The 24731-nt window shown below is 35.6% G+C and overlaps 1 long non-coding RNA gene across 1 annotated transcript; it reads left to right on the top strand.

Moving 5' to 3' along the window:
* The first annotated feature begins 195 nt into the window (after window positions 1-195).
* Window positions 196-19818, top strand: LOC140631452 (uncharacterized). The gene is made up of 4 exons (XR_012029002.1): window positions 196-4290; window positions 14654-14796; window positions 15328-15408; window positions 19669-19818. It is a non-coding gene; the product is annotated as an uncharacterized lncRNA (long non-coding RNA).
* The last annotated feature ends 4913 nt before the right edge of the window (window positions 19819-24731 follow it).

The raw sequence follows: 24731 nt of genomic DNA, 5'->3' as shown, positions 1-24731 counted from the left end.
GAAAAATCTTTGTTTAATTGGGGTTCCAGAGGGCACAGAAAGGGACAGAGGACCAGAAAGCATATTTGAACAAATCATAGCTGAGAACTTCCCTAATTTGGGGAGGGAAATAGGCATTCAGACCCAGGAGATACAGAGATCCCCCCCAAAAAAATCAATAAAAAATGTTCAAGACCTCGACATTTAATAGTGAAACTTGCAAATTCCAAAGATAAAGAAAAAAATCCTTAAAGCAGCAAGAGACAAGAGATCCCTAACTTATATGGGGAGAAATATTAGATTAATAGCAGACCTCTCCACAGACACCAGGCAGGCCAGAAAGTGCTGGCAGGATATATTCAGGGTCCTAAATGAGAAGAACAAAGTCAAGAATACTATATCCAGCAAGGTTCTCATTCAGAATAGAAGGAGAGATAAAGAGCTTCCAAGATAGGCAGAAAATGAAAGAATATGTGACCACTAAATCAGTTCTGCAGGAAATATTACGGGGGATTCTGTAAAAGAAAGAGGATGCCCAAATAAATAATCCACAAAAGCAGGGACTGAATAGATATTATGATGACACTAAATTCATATCTTTCAATAGTAACTCTGAACATGAATGGGCTAAAGTATCCCATCAAAAGAGGCAGGGTATCTGACTAAATAAAAAAACAAAAGCCATCTATTTGCTGCCTACAAGAGACTCATTTTAGACCTAAGGACACCTATAGCCTGAAAATGAAAGATTGGAGAACCATTTACCATTCAAATGGTCCTCAAAAGAAACCTGGGGTAGCAATTCTCATATCAGATAAATTAAAGGTTATCCCAAGACTATAGTACAAGATGAAGAGGGACAATATCATACTTAAAGGATCTATCCAACAAGAGGATCTAACAATCATGAATATTTATGCCCCGAATGTGGGAGCTGCCAAGTATATCAATCAATCAATAACCAAAGTAAAGACATACTTAGCTAATAATACACTAGTAGTGGGAGACTTCAACATGGCACTTTATGCAAATGACAAATCTTCTAAGCATAACATCTCCAAAGAAACGAGAGCTTTAAATGATACACTGGACCAGATGGATTTCACAGATATCTACAGAACTTTACATCCAAACACAACTGAATACACATTCTCCTCAAGTGCACGTGGAACTTTCTCCAGAATAGACCACATACTGGGTCACAAATAAGGTTTCAACTGACACCAAAAGATTGGGATTGTCCCCTGCATATTTTCAGACCATAATGCCTTGAAAGTTGAACTCAATCACAAGAAGAAATTTGGAAGAAATTCAAACACGTGGAGGTTAAAGACCATCCTGCTAAAAGATGGAAGGGTCAACCAGGAAATTAGAGAAGAATTAAAAAGATTCATGGAAACTAATGAGAATGAAGATACAACAGTTCAAAATCTTTGGGATACAACAAAAGCAGTCCTGAGAGGGAAATATATCACAATACAAGCACCCCTCAAACAATTGGGAAAAACTCAAATACACAAGCTAACTTTGCACCTTAAGGAACTGGAGAAAGAATAGCAAATAAAACCTACACCAAGCAGAAGAAGAGAGTTAAGAAAGATTCAAGCAGAACTCAATGAAATAGAGACCAGAAGAACTGAAGCACAGATTAACAAAACCAGGAGTTGGTTCTTTGAAAGAATTCATAACATAGAGAAACCATTAGCCAGCCTTATTAAAAACAAAAGAGAAAAGACTCAAATTAATAAAATCACAAATGAAAAAGGAGAGATCACAACGAATACCACGGAAATACAAATGATTTTAAAAACATATTATGAGCAGCTATATGCCAATAAATTAGGCAATCTAGAAGAAATGGATGCATTTCTGGAAAGCCACAAACTACCAAAACTAGAACAGGAAGAAATACAAAACCTGAACAGGCCAATAACCAGGGAGGAAATTGAAGCAGTCATCCAAAACCTCCCAAGACACAAGAGTCCAGGGCCAGATGGCTTCCCAGGGGAATTCTATCAAACGTTTAAAGAAGAAACAATACCCATTCTACTAAAGCTGTTCCAAAAGATAGAAAGGGATGAAATACTTCCAAACTCATTCTATGAGGCCAGCATCACCTTAATTCCAAAACCAAAGACCCCATCAAAATGGAGAATTGTAGACCAATATCCCTCATGAACTCAAATACAAAAATTCTCAACAAGATACTAGCCAATAAGATCTAACAGTACATTAAGAAGATTACTCACCATGACCAAGTGGGATTTATCCCCGGGATGCAAGGCTGGTTCAACACTCATAAAGCAATCAACGTGATAGATTATATCAACAAGAGAAAAAACAAGAACCATATGATCCTCTCAAGATAGATGCAGAGAAAGCATTTGACAAAATACAGCATCCATTCCTGATCAAAACTCTTCAGGGTGTCGGGAGAGAGGGAACATTCCTCAGCATCATAAAACCCATCTATGAAAAGCCCACACAAATGTCATTCTCAATGGGGAAACACTGGGAGCCTTTCCCCTAAGATCAGGAACACGACAGGGATGTCCAATCTCACCACTGCTATTCACCATAGTACTAGAAGTCCTAGCCTCAGCAATCAGGCAACCGAAAAGAAATAAAAGGCATTCAAATTAGCAAAGAAGAAGTCAAACTCTCCCTCTTTGCAGATGACATGGTACCGTACATAGAAAATCCAAAAGACTCCATCCCAAGATTGCTAGAACTTATACAGCAATTCAGCAATGTGGCAGGATACAAATTCAATGCCCAGACATCAGTGGCATTTCTATACACTAACAATGAGACTGAAGAAAGAGAAATTAAGGAGTCAATCCCATTAACAATTGCACCCAAAAGCATAAGATACCTGGGAATAAACTTAACCAAAGAGCTAAATAATCTATACCCTAAAACTATAGAACACTTCTGAAAGAAATTGAGGAAGATGGAGAGATTGAAAAATATTCCATGCTCAAGGATTGGAAGAATTAATATTGTGAAAATGTCAATGCTACCCAGGGCAATTGATACAATTAATGCAATTCCTATCAAAATACCAAGGACTTTCTTCAGAGAATTGGAACAAACCATCTTAAGATTTGTGTGGAATCAGAAAAGACCCTGAATAGCCAGGAAAAAGAAAAGAAAAAGAAAACCAGAGCAGGGGGCATCACAATGCCAGATTTCAGGTTGTATTACAAAGCTATGATCATCAAGACAGTATGATACTGGCACAAAAACAGACACATTAATCAATGGAACAGAATAGAGAACCCAGAAATGGGCCCTCAACTCTATGGTCAACTAATATTCGACAAAGCAGGAAAGACTATCCACTGGAAAAAGGACAGTCTCTTCAATAAGTGGTGCTGGGAAAATTGGACATCCACATGCAGAAGAATGAACTAGACCATTCTCTTACACCATACACAAAGATAAACCTCAAATTGGATGAAAGATCTAAATGTGAGACAAGAATCCACCAAAATCCTAGAGACAACACCCTTTTTGAACATGGCCACAGCAACTTCTTGCAAGATATATCTATGAAAGCAAGGGAAAAATGAACTATTGGGACTTAAGATAAAAAGCTTCTGCACAGCAAAAGAAACAGTCAACAAAACTAAAGGACAACCTACAGAATGGGAGAAGATATTTGCAAATGACCTATCAGATAAAGGGCAGGTAGCCAAGATCTATAAAGAACTTCTTAAACTCCACACCCAAGAAACAAACAGTCCAATCATGAAATGGGCAGAAGACAGGAACAGAAATTTCACCAAAGAAGACATACACATGGCCAAGAAGCACATGAGAAAATGCTCTGCATCACTTGCCATCAGGGAAATACAAATCAAAACCACAATGAGATACCACCTCACACCAGTGAGAATGGGGGAAATTAGCAAGACAGGAAACAACAAATGTTGGAGAGGATGTGGAGAAAGGGGAACCCTCTTGCACCGTTGGTGGGAATGTGAACTGGTGCAGCCACTCTGGAAAACTGTGTGGAGGTTCCTCAAAGAGTGAAAAATAGACCTGCCCTACAACCCAGCAATTGCCCTACTGGGGATTTACCCCAAAGATACAGATGCAATGAAATGCCGGGACACCTGCACCCCGATGTTTCTAGCAGCAATATCCACGATAGCCAAACTGTGGAAGGAGCCTCGGTGTCCATCGAAAGATGATGGATAAAGAAGATGTGGTCTATGTATACAGTATTCCTCAGCCATTAGAAATGACAAATACCCACCATTTGCTTCAACGTGGATGGAACTGGAGGGTATTATGCTGAGTGAGGTAAGTCAATTGGAGAAGGACAAACATTATTTGGTCTCGTTCATTTGGGGAATATAAAAATTAGTGAAAGGGAATAAAGGGGAAAGGAGAGAAAATGAGTGGAAAATATCAGAGAAGGATACAGAACATGAGAGACTCCTAACTCTGGGAAAGGAACAAGGGGTAGTGGAAGAGGAAGTGGGTGGGGGTTGGGGTGACTGGGTGATGGGCACTGAGGGGGGCTCTTGATGGGATGAGCACTGGGTGTTATGCTATATATTGGCAAATCGAACTCCAATAAAAAAAATACCAAAAAAAAATAGAATAAAATAGTCTCGGGGACACCTGCCTGGCTCAGCGGTTTAGCTCCTGCCTTCAGCCCAGGATATGATTCTGGAGACCCAGGATCGATTCCCACATCAGGCTTCTTGCATGCAGCCTGCTTCTCCCTCTGCCTGTGTCTCTGCCTCTCTCTCTTTCTGTGTGTCTCTCATGAATAAATAAGTAAGTCTTTTTAAAAAAGAATAAAATAGTCTCTTATAATTTCTTTCCTTATAAAAATATATACATTACCAAGCACCAATGACGAACAAGGAAGTTTCTACTCACAGAAACTTGCATTCTAATAAAAGGAGAGACAAATAAACCTTCAAGAACATGTCAGTGTGTTAAAAATTTAAGTTTTACTTTCATTTGGTTTGGAATTTTATCTTAGCTCTTGTTTGCTGTTTTGCTTTTTTGCCTAATAATACCATTTTATTTTCAACAACACACAAGCTTGTTGATGCAGCTATCAGATCATGCTAGTAGCAAGTCCTGAAAAGATTGGACATCTCTGCTATGTTGGGAGCATAGGTTGGTGATGCTAAGCCATGAAATAAGAGAGAAGCAGTGGTGGAGAATAAAAAAGGACTATGCCAAAGGATCCAAAAGAATGTCAGAGAGTTGGCATGGGAGGACTTGCAGGAGCAGGAGAGGCACAGCAGGAAATGCTCTCACTGGACTAGAGCAGATGGCAATAGAAGAAAAAATTACATACATACACACACACACACACACACACACACACACATTTAAAAGCTGTAGAAAGCAGCCTGAGAAGATTGAGTAGGCTGACAATTACCATATCATATAATCTATTATTTTTAGCTTACAGATTTCTATTTATTTCACTCAGGGAGTGCTCTGCGGTATACCACATATTGTGAATGCAGGATTTTAGGGAAGAGTGGGTGAGTTCAGGAGAGATCAGAGTGACTCAGTGGAAAGTGAGCACAGATGCTATGGCAGACTGCCATCCCATCTTCCTGGGACTGGGCATAGAGTGACTAATGACATTTCCTTGGGGACTTGCGGTTGCTCCAAAGCTCAGCCCCATAGAGCTGAATTAAGGCACAGCAACTATTTCACACACTTCCTCCATGTCTGTGCACAAAAATAAACATGGCTGAAATTTTGACATCTCTGGGCACCCTCACCGGATTCTGGAAGCTTCAGTATGAATGTAATTATGTCATGATTCTTGCTCTCTCAATGGAAAATAAAAGAAAATAAAAGAAAAATTGTTCTTAAACACAAAACTGTACGCCACAAGATAAGAGGCATTTGTTCCCAGATGGAAGTAAAATACTTCACAAATCACTAGTTCAACACCCTCCTGTTAGTCCACCATCTTAGACAATGATCTGTACAGGCTGTTAGGGCAAAAGAGGATACACGCATCTTATTCTACAATAATAACTGCTACTAATAATGGTGATAATTATAACAACATTTACTATCTATCTTGTGGACAATTACAAACACTTCATTCATTATTTATTAATGAATAATCCAATTAAAAATGGGCCGAATGGGATGCCTAAGTGGCTCAGGTGGTTGGGTGTCTACCTTTGCTCAGGTAATGATCTCTAGGTCATGGGATCGAGCCCCATTGATATGGGGGGATCTGAGGGGAGTCTGCTTCTCCCTCTCCCTCTGTCTCTCCCCATGCTTGTGCCCTCTGTGTCTCTTTCCCTCAAATGAATAACTAAAAAAAATATTTTTAAAAATTAAAATTTAAAAAATGAAAAATGGGCAGAAGACCCGAATAGGCATTTTTCCAAAAAAAAAAAAAATACAAATGGCCAATAGACACATGAAAAGATACTCAATATCGCTTATCATTAGAGAAATGCAAATCACGACCACAATGAGATAGCAACTCACCCCTGTCAGAATGGTTAAAGTCAACAATACAAGAAATAGGAGGTGTTGGTGAGGATGTGGAGAAAGGGGAACCCTCTTGCACTGTTGATGGGAATGCAAGCTGGTGCAACTAACATGGAAAATAGTATGGATATTCCTCAAAAAAGTTAAAAATAGAATTACCTTATTATCCAGCAATTGCATTACTAGGTATTTACCCAAAAAATACAAAAATATTAACTCAAAGGGTTAAATGTATCTTTTGCAGCATTACTTAACAATGTTGTGGGGTTTTTTTTATTATTATTAATCATGATAGACAAGAGAGAGAGAGAGGCAGAGACACAGGCAGAGGGAGAAGCAGGCTCCATGCTGGGAGCCTGACGTGGGATTGATCCCGGGACTCCAGGATCACACCTTGGGCCAAAGGCAGGCGCTGAACCACTGAGCCACCCAGGGATCCCCCCATTATTTACAATGTTTATAACAGGATTATCTACAATAGCCAAATTATGGAAACAGCTCAAGTGTCCATCAGACTGATGAATGGATAAAGAAGTGTTTGTGTGTGTGTATATGTACATATTAGAATGTTACTTGGCCAACAAAAAGAATGAAATCTTACCATTTGCAATGACATGGATGGTGATAGAGAGTATTATGCTAAGTAGAGTAAATCAGTCAGGGAAAGACAAATGTCATATGATTTCACTCATATGTGGAATTGAGCAAACAAAACAAACAAACAGAGGGGGGGAAAAAGAGAAAGGGAGCCAAACCAAGAAACAGACTCTTTTTTTTTTTTTTTTTTTTTTTTTATTTATGATAGTCACAGTGAGAGAGAGAGAGATAGATACAGGCAGAGACACAGGCAGAGGGAGAAGCAGGTTCCATGCACCGGGAGCCCGACGTGGGATTCGATCCCGGGTCTCCAGGATCGCGCCCTGGGCCAAAGGCAGGCGCCAAACCGCTGCGCCACCCAGGGATCCCAAGAAACAGACTCTTAAGTACAGTGAACAAACTGATGGTACCAGAGAGGAGGTGGGTGAGGGGCTGGGGGAAATAGATGATGGAGGTGAAAGAGTACACTTGTCATGATGAGCACTGGGAGTTGTATTGTAACATAGAATCACTATATTGTACACTTGTCATTAATATTACACTGTACATTAACTATGGACTTTAGCAAAAACTTTAAAAAAAAACCTTTCAAAAACTCTTTGAGATGTATGCTATTGATATCCTCATATTACAGATATGGAGAAGATAACATGAGATTTGATAACTTCACCACACCTGATGCCTAGTAACTGAAATATTTAAAATTAAAATTCAATTCAAAAGCTATAATTCTCTGGAATTTAATATACACACCAAAATTTTCTGTAAATTTTAAATGATATTTATATGCCTATTAAATATATAAAGTTTCTTCTTCACAACTCAGAATTAAATATGATTCTTATATATACCTATATGTATGATGTGAATATCCATAAATATATGATATGCATATGATGAACCACAATCCTCTTTAGTTACTGAAAATTTATTTATTCTTTTTTCTCCATATTTCAATTTTGTGTTTACATATTTCAAAAAGAATCTAGTAGAAATATTCATTTTGGCTTTGATTACAATAGTACTTAAACAAGATGTACCTTACTTGTAGGTTATTATTGTTACACCTGATCAGGGTGAAGTACAATGGTGCCTGGTACCCTAAACTGAATGGCTACATCATAGATATCCAACATACAATTGGTACCTCAGCAGGGGGGAGCAAGGTTATGATGCCAAGAAAGGAAACCAATAATTTTAGCAGAAAAGAAAAACTAACATCAAATACTGTCACTGAGTAATGATACTCACTGAAATATCCTATCAATAGAACAAGGTTCTGATCAAATGCAACATTTTATTACTAAGAAAAATGAAACTCAACAAAACCAGTGTTGCTTGTTTGTTGTTACTAAAAGTAAGCACCAAAACTATGTTTCAAATACTTGAGAACTGAATGAGTTCAACAATATTGATGTGTGAGAAATTAAGCTGTTACAATTTAACAGATTTCTAATAAAAAGACAAAATCAATTAGAACTCAGTTCTCAAATTTAAAAAAAACACTGATAACGTCTGTGAAGACTCAGACACAACAGAGAATCTGGGTTGTATTTGGGCTGGGGTGCAAATGAAAGACAAGCCATTGTTGAATCAAGAGTAAATGATGTGAGTAGGATCCAGTAGGTTGAGCATCTGACTTGATTTTGGCTCAGGTCATGATCTCAGTGTCGTGGGACTGAGCCCCAGGTCAGGCTCCACACTCAGTGCAGAATCTGCTTCTCACTCTCCTTCTGCTCCTTCCTCCCCATTCTCTCTCTCTCTCTCTCTCTCTCAAATAAATAAATAAAATCTTAAAAAAAGAAGAGTGAGCGACATGAATATTTGGGAAAAAACTTATTAACATGGTAATTTTATTTATTTTGTTTTATTTTTTTAATAAGGCAATTTTAAAAGGCATCTGATAATTCATGCCTAAACTATGAGTAGCTGCACAAGGAGACTAAGTTCAGTCAAGTTCAAAATTATGAAAATGCAGCACCTCTGCACAGATGACGAAGGGAAAGGCTTGTGGGAGACACCCTGGATTATCAGAAGGATTTGACAATCAGAAAAATCTGACACAAGAAGAAAACCAGATAAGAACTGGGGCAGTTCTCTTAGCCACAGCTCCTGGGGATTTTTCTAACCAATTCCTTTAGAATATACATGCAAATCAACATAAGGAAAACATATTATTGCAGGTAATAAAATATCTGCCACATTGTTGTAAGTAATCATGTTATTATGCTATTGGTGATCCATCAAAAATAAAATCTAGGGGGGATCCCTGGGTGGCGCAGCAGTTTAGCGCCTGCCTTTGGCCCAGGGCACGATCCGGGAGACCCAGGATCGAATCCCACGTCGGGCTCCCGGTGCATGGAGCCTGCTTCTCCCTCTGCCTGTGTCTCTGCCTCTCTCTCTCTCTCTCTCTCTGTGACTATCATAAATCAATAAAAAATTTTAAAAAAAGAATAATTGAAAAGATATTTTAGGATTATAGGCACAGAGTATAATGAGGTTATTTTTTTTAATTTTTTTTAAGATTTTATTTATTTATTCATGAGAGACACAGAGAGAGAGGCAGAGACACAGGCAGAGGGAGAAGCAGGCTCCATGAAGGGAGCCTGATGTGGGACTCAATCCCGAATCCCGGGATCATGCCCCGAGCCAAAGGCAGACGCTCAACCACTGAGCCACCCAGGCGTCCCATAAACTATTTCCTGAAGAAAAAAGTTTTATTTAAATGGCCTTCTTTTGTGGCACCTGAGTGACTCAGTTGGTAAAGCATCTGACTCTGATTTCAGCTCAGGTCATGTTCTCAGGGTCCTGGGATTGAGCCCCCAGTCAGGCTCCACACTCAGCAGGGAGTTTGCTTGAGATTCTTTGTCTCTTCCTCTCCTTTTGCTCCTCCCGCTGTTTGTGCTCTCTCTCTCTCTCACTGTCTCTCAAATAAACAAATAAATAAAATATTAAAAAATAGTGTCTTTTATTTAAATGATTATGTATTAATATATTAATTTTAAAATCTAAAAACCAAGAATCATCCTTCTCACATAATCAAAACTAATTTGGTTAGGATAGTATATCATTTAAGGATGGATGGGTCTTCCAATAAACACTCAGTACAAATGTAAATTCATTCAAGTAATGGAACTGCTTACCTAAGATTTGATATGAAAATGAACATTCTGCCAAGACCTCTGGTCAGATCCAAACAATATCTCAGAAATAGAGAAAGTTTATTTTATATTTTATTTTATAGTGTTGCTCTGCATTATGGCAAACAAGACAAAGCACCAACTTCCAGCTCTTCGTCAAGAATCTAGAAGTAATCTTATTTAAAGAGTTATGAATAACTATGTTCTCAAGATATATTTTGAGCCATGTTCAGATTTCATTTTTTTATACTTCCTCAAACAATGTTCAAACATTCCTACTTTCTGAAACAATGAACACCAGAATACTTGTTTTCTTTAGTGTGATCTTTATTACAAACTTGTGCTAGAATATTATTTTATGTCAGTGCTATAATGGCTTTCTAAGTATACCTTTGTACACTATCGGTCTTATAAATTATGAGCCCAGGGATTCTGTCTCTCTCAGGAAAGCAACTTCTCAGAAATATGTTAATAAATAAATTCATATTTGACAGAAAATGTGTTATTTTTATTTATATGGAGCTATACATTCTTTGGGATTCATCTTCCTGAAGTATTTCTCATTAAAAAGAAAGAAATATATTTGGCTTTTAAGAAGAGCAAACCAGAGAGAAGATAATTTTTAGTGTGTGAAAACCTTTCCTTTGAAATAAAATTCTACAAAGGGAAAGGATGTTTTAGAACTATTCTTTTCATATTAATTTTTGAGTATTGGCTGATGTGCCACAATCTAGCAAATAAGAGTCATAAAATTCAATTCCATGTGAACAACTATTTAACCTAAACAGGAAGATACCAAAATTATTAGTGCTTCTTTTAATATTAAACCGTTCTATGCAATTTGAATCTATCTCTGAGAATAATCAATACTATTATGTTGAGAATAGTTTAGAAGATATTTAAAGGTAAAGTCAGAGGATATTTCAGGATAATAATTCATAGGTTCCACACAATTTTGCAATGTTATCTTATTAATTGGCTTCATTTCAGGTACACCTTAGATTGCTGGCATAAGCATAGTACTTGCTCTGTCCTTCAGCTCCACAAGTGATTGTAAAAGTCTGCATTTTTTATTTCTGTCCACTGTGAGGGACTGGAAGTAACAGCACCCCAGTAGCAATGAATACACCTGGCACACAGTAATTTACAAATATCATTCACTTAAAGTAAGCTTGTCTTCATAGAGAAATTATTGCAGCACTGGAGTAGGAAATACCTGATAAACCTGGAAGCAGCTCCTTACTCCAGAAGGTAAAGAGTTGCTCAGAGAATGACAGGAAAGCCTCATTAGTATACAAACATAAGCTTGAAGGAGCTCCCACTGAGTCTGGGATAATTTCAGTGTAACAGTAATGATGTAAATGGATTATATCACATGGAATAAATGAAATAGGAATACATGAGTCTATACTAAAATAAATAAATGAAAAAGAGAGATACACTCTTCCCTCTAATAGAATGCTAACTGATAAGTGCAGTAATAACAATGTGGTCAGAAAATCATTTGACATATCCTAGTAAAAACCGATGATGAATCAGATATCTACCTCTTCTCAAATATGCTCCTAAAATATTAAAGTTAATGACATCAGTAATGGGGTGAACAAATGACAAGGGGTTCTTGATGCATGAGGACACAATCACAATTAAAAATGTATATTTTATTTATTTATTTGACAGAGAGAGAGAACAGAAGCAGCGGGTAGGGGTAGAGGGAGAGAGAAGTGGACTCCTCACTGAGCAGGGAACATGATGTGGGGCTTAATCCCATGACCCTGGGATCATGACCTGAGCCAAAATCAGAGGCTTCACCGACGGAGCCACCCAGGTGCCCCAAGGACACAATCACTGCTGTGGTATGCCTTCAAAAATGTGAAACCTCTATCAAATCCTGTGTAAACCTCAGGCAAACTCCAAATCAAGAACATTCTAAAAAAAATAACTAACCAGTGGTCTTCACAAATCTCAAGGTCAAGCAATAAATACAAGCTGAGACCAAGAAACTCTTCCAAATTGAAGCAGAAAGACATGACTCCTAATGAGTACCAAAATAATCAAAACCATTTCTCCTCTCTGATCTTGGATTGCCATTACAATTTGTTTTCATGCAAACCTCAAAAATGTATCCCTATAGTAGAATAATAATGGGCATAATATGTTCTGATTTGTTAGGTAAGAAGGTAAATATTTTAATTTTATTTATCACTTATTTGGTTTTCTAATAAAATTACCATTTCACACACTTACCATATAGGCTATGTCCTTTGTCAACTTTCACATAAAGCATTTGGCTCATTTTTTCCACTTATTTCTCTTTTCTTGGAATACAATAGTATCACATAGAGTTTTAAAAAAGCAAAAAAAATATGAAAGCCACATGAACTAGATTATACACAGACACTATTAACATTTAATGTCCATGCTTCTAAGATGTTTTGCTATATGCAAATGTCACCAACTTATATATAGGAAGCACTTAAAATTTTAGTTCAAAGAATATATAAGTAAACCGTTTGATGACACCACAAGAAATATGAAGGTCAGCAAAAGGAAATTTAGTAAAGGAGGTAAGGTAGGACCCATGGTTCTATAAGCCTTGTACCTGGGACACAAGGATCCTGGGAATCCTGGGAACTGCAGCTTGCCCAGCAAGGTGACATTGAGATAACTAGGTATCAGCCTACCTGAAAGCTTGTAGAGAGCAGGAATGTTGGATCAGAGGCTAAATCTCAACTGCAGTAATGGAACCAGTATAACCAATCCAACTAGCCAAAGAGATTGCTCCTCCACGTTCAAAAGATCAAGTGGTAGATCAATCTAGCTCCACAGTAGTCCCAGGAAGATCCAGTGAACACTACAGGAATCTTTAGGATCTGGTCTTTTCTCACCTGCCATGAGATCACATAAGCTAGATCATTTCCTAATACATACCAATACTCTAATAAAGAAGAAATGGAGGGGGAAGAGGTCTGGAACACTAACCCTCTAACGTAGGCAAACCAGTTACGTACAGTTTCTTTAAGTTCAGGAGTCAAAGTCAAATGGTAAAATTAGGCTACTTTTAATTTTGTGACTTTTTCTTATATTTGAATGTACTGATCATATATAAACAGAAAAGTTTAAAATTAATGTGATTTTGTAATAAATAATTACATGAATTATCTGTACTATATTGTCTTTAATATGCATAACTAGATGATCCATGTTAGTACATCATCAAAATCATACCACATTCTTCAGAACTTTCCTAAAAATGTGATAGTACATGTGGTATTTCTTCTATATCATATATTGGCTAATTGACCCTATAACATGAATGACCACTTCATATAAATTAAAATCTTTAAAAAGAGTCTATTTAAGAACCTCTGTTCATCTCAGTATGGAATCAATTCAAAAGCTCTCGAGTTACAATTATAGGCCCTCGGAAAAATGAATCTTATTTGGAACTAAAGCTCTATTCTACAGACATCTGGGTCTTCTCTTTGAGGGGGAGCATTAAGCCCACTTATTATTTATATGAAAGATCTATTCCCAGAAGGAGAAAAGGCACTTCTCCAAACTTTAAAGCAAGTTCTTGAGTTTTAACAACCATAAGCAGTTTAATAAATTCAAGTGTTTAACCAATAAAGTTCAGTTTTACATTTCTCGTAAAGTACCATTTTGTTATAATTCAGAATTTTTAATATCTTATGTTATAAATAATATTTATCAAGCTCTTGCCTGTCCTTGCTTCCGCTGATGGAAGATAGTTCAATTTGGGGAAGTAATGTTCTGTGCAACAAGAGCCAGGTCAGGAATGCACCTGAGATCTACAATATATATGACTCCACACCCATTTATTTAACATAATGCTAATTCTACAGTAGAGTCTAGAGATATATATTTTTTTTTTTTTTTTTTTTTTAGAGATATATTTTTAAAAAGAACAGGAACACAATTCTGAACCTCATGAAGATGATGTCCTAGATAGACATATATGATTTTGAAAATATCTATTTACTTACTTACTTACTTACTTACTTACTTACTTACTTATTTATACAGCTTGTGAGCAAGGAGGGGCAGAATGAGAAGGAGAGAGAACTCAAGCTGGCTCCATGCTCAGTGCAGAGCCCAACATGGGGCTTGAAGTCATGACCCTGAGATCATGACCTGAGCCAAAATCAAGAGTTGAACACTTACCCGACTGAGCCAGACAGGTGCCCCCAGATATATAAATGTTTTTAAGTATAGAGTATTCTGCCTACACTGATGGCATATTATGTAATGTGTACCAACCTTTTCACTAAGAATGATGAGAAATACTGGAAAATGTGTTTTTAAAATGTCTTCAAAGACATAGAAATGATGCAGCATGATAAGAACATAAAGAATGAAGTAAGAGAAGAAAACACAAGTAGTTGAGCTTAGCATTGGGACATCTTTTCTCCAAGGACATCTGCCATTTCCTGAATAGAGGAGAAGATGAGATACCAAGCAGTGATGGTAGCAGGCTCCAGGACCTAGCGGGTACAGATGGAAACCAAAGAAGTAAATCCTTTGTGTAGACCATAAAGCATTGTATCCTAAAACAGAGGTAAGCAAGTATTTTCTGTAAAGAGCTAGCCATACAGATAATATGGCTTTGTGGGTGGTACAATCTGTAGCAACTATTTAGTCCTACTTTTGTAGCAGAAATGCAATCACTGACAATATAAATAGATGGATATCAATGTATTTCATAAAACCTTATTTATAAAATGCACCAGGTCATATTTGACCCCATAGTCTGTAATTAGCCAACCCCTGCCCTAAAGAAAGCATGAGCCAGGAATATACTAGACTTAAAAGGAAATGAAGCTTAACCTCAAATCATATTATTCCTTATTACGTTAAGGTATAAGAATGCATTTCTAGCATCCATGGCTACCTTTTAAAGTCAGATGTAAGTCATGTCAAATGGGAAGATAGTAAGACCCTAAAAATTGTTACTTTCTGCAAATTATCTCTAAAGCTTTTTCATACATCTCACAATCAATTAAAACAAAGTCCCACAAGAAAATAAGATAAATAATAAACAAATAAATGCATTACACAAAAATCTGTTTTTTTCTTTTTTTTTTTTTAGAACTTGATGAACTCAACCTACAATTTATGTGAAAATCTAAAAAAACAAAAAAGAGAAATGCTCCTGAAGAAGAAGTCTAAGGTATACCAGATTCTCTACTAAATATCCTTTTGAAAATACAGTATTTAAGTAAGTGTCCTAGGGACACCTGGGTGACTCAGTGGTTGAGCATCTGCCTTCAGCTCAGGGTGTGATCCTGGAGTTCCAGGAGCAAGTTCCTCATTAGGCTCCCTGCAGGGAGCCTGCTTCTCCCTCTGCCTTGTCTCTTCCTCTCTCTCTCTGTGTCTCTCATGAATAAATAAATAAAATCTTTTTTATAAAGGGTACCCTATTGAAGCAATGTTAGATAAATTGGCCAACCAGAAAGAATAAAAAGCCCAGAAACAGATCCATATGTATGGAAACATGACTTATGACTGGACTGACACTGGAGTGTATATGAAGATATCAAAATTGAATATTAGATGAATTATAGTACTAAATGTAAATGCAAAGAAGGAACCCCCTCAAACATCATGTGTGAGAATATCATGATGTGGAGGAGGGAAATATTTTTTTTAAAGACATAACTGTAGTTAATAATGCTGTGTCGTGCATTTGAAAGTTGATAAGAGAGTAGAGCTCATCACAAGAAAAAATTGTAATTATTTGTTATGACGGACGTTAACTTATTGTAGTGATAATTTGCAATATATACAAATACCAAATCATTATGCTATATACCTAACCAATATAATGTTTTATTTTTTATATTTCATCAAATTTCCTAAAAAATAGAAAATTAGATAAGTGTTTTTACATCAGTGAGGAAGGGCTACTTACAAAACTGATAAATTATGCAAAAATAACATTAAGTGCAAAAATAAACACAAAATAAAATAAACTATAGGAACATCCAGATGGCTCAGTGGTTGAGCACCTGCCTTTGGCCCAGGGAATGATCCTGAAGTCCTGGGATCTAGTTCCACATTGGGCTCCCTGCATGGAGCCTGCTTCTCCCTCTGCCTGTGTCTCTGCCTCTCTATGTGTCTCTCATTAATAAATAAATAAATAAAATCTTTTTACAAATAAAGTAAAATAAACTGTAAACAGAAAAGTTCAAAACAATCATATCTACACTATGGTATAAAAAGATGATAAGTGGGTAACTGAAGCCACAGGGGTGGGGGTGGGGGGGGCGCAGCAGGGGGCACTTAACAATTAAGGTCAACACGTTGGGTGGACCCTCCTCCACGTCCTTTGATGTTCTCTTTTTTGAGGCAGGTAATTGCAGGAGTCTCTCCTTTTTGATAATCTTCTTTTTTTTTTCTTTTTGACTAAGCTCCACACCTAGTGTGGAGCCCAAAGTGGGGCTCAAACTTATGACTATGAGATCAAGACCTGACCTGAGATCAAGAGTCCCACCCTTAGCCTACTGAGCCATGCAGGCAACTCCCCTTTTTGATAATCTCTTTAACTGTACATTACATTTTATTTCTTTTTGTTATGTGTGTGACAATGCAATAAAAGTTTAAATTTAATTATATGCATCATCCAATGATTCAGCAAGTACAGTGATAAATCTATGTAGGTGACAAAGATGGTGCCAAAACACTTGACTCTAAAGAGACATTTACCTAATCCAAAGGGCAGAGAAGGCTGAATCCCTAAAGATTAACAAGATTAGAAGTTGAGTAGAATGAGAGGGCAAGGGAATAATATGGAGACATGGTAATAAGAAGGCTAACAAGTTGAGGCATAATAAGGAACAGAGAGGCTTCTACCAAGTGCTTGGGAAAGTCAGGGGCCAGATCATGCACAGTATTGCAGACAGTGGTCAAAATATTTTAGAAATCATATTCTAAGTTGAAAATCAGTGAAAGTTTTTACACAGGAAAACAGGATCAGATTTGCATATTAAAAGACGACCAGCTGCTGTGTGTGGCACATTACAGTAAGGTAAGAAGGTGAGTGAAAGATCTACAGAGGTTATCCTGTCCATCCATGATAGTGACAATCACTTTTGCTACTGTGATGGCTGTGAATTTGGCAAGTATTAAGATCTCTGAAATTAAGATATATTTTAAAATTTAACACGTGCTGTAGTTTAGTTAGCAGGGTTCTTTCTTTTTAATTTTAATCTCTCATGATGGTGCATATGATACTTGTGCTTCTTCTACATGAGGACATCTTAGATTTAATGAAAATAACATTCCAGAGATCATCGACCATAACTTCAGATTAGATTGGATAGGAAGGATGATGGCCAGCCAGTTATCACAGACTCACCGGAGCCACGGATAATTGTGCCAATGGGGTGGCATTTTTGAGGTGGGAAAATTGAGGACAAAGATAAAATTGAAAGTCAATTGGGGATCACAAGTTCAATTTTGGTTGTGCTAAGTTTGGGATGCCAGTGCTTCACAAGAGGATGATACAACAGAATCCACTGAAACCCAGTAGAATTCAAGAGAATAATCCAGTTTGTTATCTAAAAAAATTTAACTCTCCAGGCAACAAAGAAGGTCTATCTGAGGTAATGATCTAGTTACACATTTGATATTTTGTTGAGGAATTTTATCAACCTGAAAGCTGAAACATGGGTTTATAAATCAATATTTCAATATACACTAATACATTTCATGGCATGGTATGCAATCATTCTGTGTGCTCAAAAGCTCCATTTTGACATTTACTGATTGAATCCATATTAGTATGGTGGTTATCCTATAATAGTTTTTTATTATTTATAGATTTCTAAATTATATTAATTCTAATTGTATACTCAATCCTCTTTCGGACTTTCTTTTCTGTCCAATGATATTGTTTCCTGTCAATAACAAAAATGTTGATGTTTTGGAGTTTTTTAATTTTTTTTAATTTATTTTTAATTTATTTTTTTATGATAGTCACACAGAGAGAGAGAGAGAGGCAGAGACATAGGCAGAGGGAGAAGCAGGCTCCATGCACCCGGAGCCCGACATGGGATTCAATCCCGGGTCTCCAGGATCATGCCCTGGGCCAAAGGCAGGCACTAAACCGCTGCGCCACCCAGGGATCCCTATTTTGGAGTTGTTTTTTTTTTTTTTTTTTTTTTTTGGAGTTTTTAAAGTACTTTCTTGCACTTCTTTTTTTAAAGATTTTATTTTTATGTAAGCTCTACATTCAACATGGGGCTTGAACTCATAACCCTGAGACCCAGAGTTGCATAATTTACCAACTGAGCCAGGTAGCCCCTTTCTTACACTTTTATACTGGCTAATATTGTTATAATTTTCTTATAATTATAATTGTTATGATTTTCTTCCCATGTCTAATTTTTTTTTTTTTTTTAGATTTTATTTATCTATTAGAGAGAGAGAGCACAATCAGGAGGAGCTGCAGAGTGTGAAGGAAAAGCAGACTCCTCACTGAGCAGGGAGCCCCCTCAGGGCTTGATCCCAGGACCCCAGGATTATGACCTGAGCTGAAGGCAGATGCTTAACTGACTGAGCCACCCAGGCGCCCTTCCCATGTCTACTTAAAAAAAAAAATTTGTTTTATTTAAAAAATTTTTCCAGATTTATTGAGATATGATGGAAAATTAAAAATTATATATATATAATGTGATTTTTAAAAAGATGTGCAATGTAATGGTCTAGCATACATATACATCATAAATTAGAAGATCCATCACCTCACACACATACCATTTCTTTGTATGTGGTGAAACTACTTAAGATTGACTCAGCAAATTTCAAGTATGTGATATAGTATTATTAACTATAATCACCATTTTGTATATTAGCCCCCCAGAACCTATTCATCTTAATGAATGAAAGTCTATACTCTGACCATGGTCTTCCCATTTCCCCCCCCACCCCCACCTCAGCCCCTGGCAACTACCACTACTTTGAAAAGTCTTAATTGTATTAATCTTTTTATCATTCGGCATAAATATATGCTTTCTTCATAGAGTCTTACACGTTTCTTGTTGATTATTTTCTAGAAAATTTGAAATCGTTCTTGCTATCAAGATCAGACATTTTTATTTTTGTCTTTTAAATGTATTTCTATAGGAATGTAGCTATTTATCAAATATGAATTAAAGAGGAAATTACTGAAATTTGATAAGATTTTAATAACTGTATAGAACAAATCTAAAAGGGCCTGTATGATTTTCTTTGTTTATAAAATCATTTATAAAAACCTGTTTCTGTTCTTAAAATTGTGATGAATTTACCTGTAATGTTTCTGGCTTGAATTCTGGAACTACTTATTAGAGGTTATTCCTCGAAAACTTCTCGAATTTGTGTCAGATTCTGAAATTTGATTCTTCTGAAATTCTTGAATAAGTTTTAATTATAACATCTTTCTCTAAAGTAGTGAAGCCTGGGATGCCTGTGTGACTCAGAGGTTGAGCATCTGCCTTTGGCTCAGGGTGTGATCTCAGATTCCCAGGATCGAGTCCCACATCGGGCTCCTTGCATGGAGCCTGCTTCTCTTCCCTCTGCCTGTGTGTCTCTGCCTCTCTTTCTGTGTCTCTTATGAATAAATAAATAAATAATCTTAAAAAATAAAAAATAAAGCGGTGAAGCCCATACTTTGTTCTGTAGTCAGCTAGAGAGGTGGATGCAAAATCATCACCTGAAAAACTCATAAAAAGTGCAGATTATCTGGGGCTCCTGGGTGACTCAGTCAGGGTTAAGCACCAGATTCTTGATTTCAGTTCAGATCATGATCTCAAGGTCGTGAGATACTTTGAGGGGCTCCAGGAAGATAAGCCAGGGAGCATGTTGTAAAGGGTAACTATAACTCACCCACCTATAGTCACTGCAGAAGAGTACCATAATGGGAAATAATCTCTACTCTTTGGAAATATTTGGGAAAGCTTCTTAGATATCTTAACATATCTTAACACTATATACACACATACATATATACAATATAACACAGAGACATATAAACATTAAATACATACCTATGCTCATGTAGATACACTTGGATCATAAAGTCATCTGGTCCAACAGACAGTTTTCTCTTTTCCACCATGAACCTAGCAACTTTTTATTTAGAACCTGATTTTAACTGGAAAAAAATTATTTTTATTCAGGAAATCAACAAGAAAATTCTAGAATAGTAAGCATTAGAAAGCCAACAACTTCAGGAAAACAAATCCAAACCGCCTGGTATGTGTAATTTTGCCTTAGAATTCTAATTTCCAAAAATAAAAAATAAATAAATAAATAAATAAATAAATAAATAAACAAAACAAAACAAAAGAATCCTAATTTCCTCAGGCTTTTTTAAGAAATTGCATTATCTCCTTTAATCAATGGTTTTAACTTAGGAAAATCAATACTAATTTAACCAATTAAAGTCAAATTAGTTTACCTCAGTAGCTGGTATACATTAGTGGTTTATGTTTGGGTGACCAAGTTTTCCATAGGTCATTTAAATACTCTACTTTAGAAGACTAAAATATTTAAAAAGCATTTTGAGAAACAAAATGTAAAACATTATATATATAACTTGTGTTTAATTTTCCTTAAAGAGTAAAGTATAATTTGGTTTTAGAGCTTAGAAAAATACTCCCAAGACGTTTCCAGGTTTCTGGTTTGTTTTTTACTGTGTCTCCCTGTCAGTTTTAATATAATCATTTTTAGCTGTCTTCGCCCTGTTGGATTTTCTTCCCATGTCAGCTGACCCTAGCTTGAGTCTTTTAAGAACAAAAGCCTCAGAGAGTTCTGTGAATTGCATTTAGGTCAGAAATTAGGATTTCACTGTGGAAAGTATTTACATTTTTGTTTGAGCTAGACCTTATGGGAAACTTTTAGTCAAGAAGTTAGCAGGGTAGCAACTCAAATTTGAGCTGTGTAAACTCAATGTTTTAGTTCTGACAGTAGCCAACTTTTGTCCACAAGGATTTACATTTTAAAGTAAGGAATTCTAAATGACACAGAACAAAAAATGATATAAAGATAAATTCAATTTTTAAATTTCACTAGCATAACTGTTCTATTCTCCACTTTTTTGCTGGGTCAAAACACCAAGATACTACTGGCTGTTATTTATCAATTAGTTACAGCTTGGGACTGAGGAAGCCAAGGTTAAAGTTTTTTTGGGGATCCAGTTATTTTTCTACTTTACTATAGTTTCCAATCCCAGCTCCCCACAGAGAAAATAGAATATTTAGTCATAAGGGACAGAGTGTTGGTGAATTTTCTCAAATATATTCTCTCTCCATCTATAAAAAAAAATGTAATCTTTCATGACTTAAAAGCTGGGAGTATCATTTTTATTGAGAAGCACCACACTACAATGGAAGGGATCATTATTTCAGAGTCTAAAAACATTTGTTTGAGTGCTAATGCCAACCTTAAACTAGCTGAGTTCCCTAAGATATATGCAATTTGAGCCTATCTTTAATCATGTGAAAAAAAATGAGTGTTAGTCATGGTTCTTCAGAGAAATAGAAATAGAAATATGTATTTATAAATAGAAAAATATAGATATATAGACATAGCCATAGATATACAAAGAGATTTATTGTAAGTAATTACTTCATGTGATTAGGGAGACTAAAAAGTCCTGTGATCTACCACCTGCTAGCTGGAGACCCAGGAAAACTGGTAGTGTATTTCTAGTTCAAGTCTGAAGACCTGAGAATTAGAAGCACCTCTGTTGTAAGTAGCTGTCCATGGGTACAACAATACCAGTGTTCCAGCTCAGGCACTAAGCAGAAAGACAGATTTCTACTCTCTTCGATCTATTTTTTTCTATTCAGGCCCTCAGCGGACTGCAGGACGTCCACCCAGTCTGCTTTACTATGCCTACAGATTCAAATGCTAATCTTTCCAGAAACACACTCACAGAAACGCACAGAAATAATACCTAACCATATATCTGGGCAACCTATGGCTAAGTGAAGTTCACCTATAAAATTAACCATCATAAACAGGCTTAATAAAAATTGTAAGAAAGGCCATTTTGGGTTCTTCAGGAGCAAGTGAAATGAGATAACTATGTAATTTTATTTCTGTATGTTAAATTTTATAAAAAGATTACTTACTTTTACTAAATAAAGTATGTAAGTACTCTATAAAATTGTTTCTTTACGGCAGACTGTAAGCCTAAGGCATGATGTCAATGGAACCACCCAGGAAATGTGATGATTTCTGCTATTCTGGTAAAATGTTCTATGTAGGTGAATGAATTATGCTAGATTTAATTATAACAACTCATTATTTTCTGTGAACTAAATATAGATTCTGAAGTTTAATTGACATTTTGATAGACTTGTGGGAGAAAATGGTGATATGTTTAAGAAGCTTTGATTCGTTTATATCTCTATTTAACTGAGTGCTATTGCATTAACAGTACACATTATAATGAAAGATCATCATCTTCCATTCTTCTACAGTATATTGTTGATTTTACTTTATGATTGTAGCACATGTATTTATCTGGGTAATTTTTCCCCTGAAGAACTGAGAAAGTATTTACAAAAATATTTAAAGTATAGTTACAAGGGGAAAAACAAAACAATATTTTCTTTGATAAGTGAAAAAAATTGTGTGGAGGTGGTCTGAATCCTATTATGTAATGTTTTAAAATGGAAGATAATGAAATATGAGATGATTTTAAAAATATAAAAAATGTAAAGGCAGAAAATGATAGATAAGAAGTAAAGAATATAATCAATAGTGCCAAAATTTGGATCAATGATGAGGAGAATAGCTTTGAGAAAATCTCATAGAGAGAGGAAAGAAAGATATGGGAGCCATTACGGAGAAGACATTAATGAAGGATTATAGGCAATGAGAAGCTAACTTATAGATACAAGTTTTCTTAAAGAATAATGAAGATCAAATTCACAATATAAAGAGCAATACTGGAAATATAATCTTCCTGAACTATAAGGTCTAAGGAGTTCATTGTATAAAATAAATCATCAGCAGGAAGGAACTAAATTATAACTTAATAATTAATAAAGTATTTGGTGTCAAGAAATAATAGAACCATTGAACTATAGAGATAATCTATTAAATGCAGAGGTTAAAAATAATAAAAGCATTTTCAGATTTCTTTACAAGAGTAGATGCTAGTAGACCTATTTTAAATTAAATAGATATGACCAGGGTGAATGTAAAAATGTCTCTCAGTAGAAAGTGGGGTGTTTCTCAGAAAGATGGAAGTACTGAAGATAGGGACTCAATCATCTCCAAAATAAATCTAAAAGTTTAAGATAATTCCAGTTATAATATCAATCTAATTTTGATGGATCTTAAAAATATAGATTAAATTTATGGAAAAGAATAAACCTTTAAAAAAGTCAGGAAGCTTCTGAAATTTTAGCTTAAATAATAAGGGATAAGGTCTATCACTTATTTAAAGTAAAAAAACTAATTAAAAGAGTATGTTCTTGGCTCATATTAGGAAAATAGATCAATAAATAAATTCAAGAAGCAGATTCAAGAATATATCGATTTTAGTCTACAATAAGTCATCATTTTAGATTAAAAGGAATCGATAACCTTGTCAATATATTTAATTTATACTGTTTAGTTTTGCTATTTTAGAAAATATATCTCCAAAACCAAAACAAGATCCATATAGACTGAATATTTATATGTAAAATATGAAGACATAAAGATAGAAGTAAATATTCGAGCTCCGTGCACGGAGCCTGCTTCTCCCTCTGCCTGTGTCTCTGCCTCTCTCTCTGTGTGTCTCTCATGAATAAATAAATAAATAAAATAAATAAATAAAAGTAGAAGTAAATATATGTAGATTTTTAAATGTTATGATAAAAAAGTCTTCTTAAGCATGATTGAAAGCTAGAAATGAATAAATAAGATAATGAAATAATGAAATTTATTCAGTGTAAAGCCCCATAAATAAAACTGAAAGATAAATAAGTTCCTGGCAAAAAGCATCTGTTACATATGTCATAGATAAAAGCTAATAACCCCAATAAATCAAGAGATCATACAAATTTGTAAGGAAAGAAAAAGTACCCAGTAGAAAAATAAGCAATTGGATAGATCTATCACAGAAGAAGAAATACAAGTGCTTAATAAATATAAAAAGGTATTCCCATAAACATACATAGCAATGAATATAAAGATTGAGGTCATATTTTCATCTTTCATGTTAGTAATAACATAATAAACATAATATTAATGCATAAAGCTGGAACAGGCATACATATATGAGCAAGTATAATTTATTAATAAAGTTATCTAGGGGGCTGACATTTCATGTTGTTTCTTTTTCCTTTTGACTTACTTTGTTATCTCCTTGTTCCTCAGGTTTGGGTCCATTTAATAAAAATTAAAGGCCTTACTTCAAGTTTTCTGTGTAATGGGAATTATAAAATATTGCATATTAACCAGCAAGCTTTCCAAGAAGACTCAAAAGAATATTTGACATTTGTGATCTGG

This window comes from Canis lupus, chromosome 4 (assembly GCF_048164855.1).
Source record: "Canis lupus baileyi chromosome 4, mCanLup2.hap1, whole genome shotgun sequence".
Lineage (NCBI taxonomy): Eukaryota > Metazoa > Chordata > Mammalia > Carnivora > Canidae > Canis > Canis lupus.
This window is presented reverse-complemented; position numbering and strand designations above follow the sequence as displayed.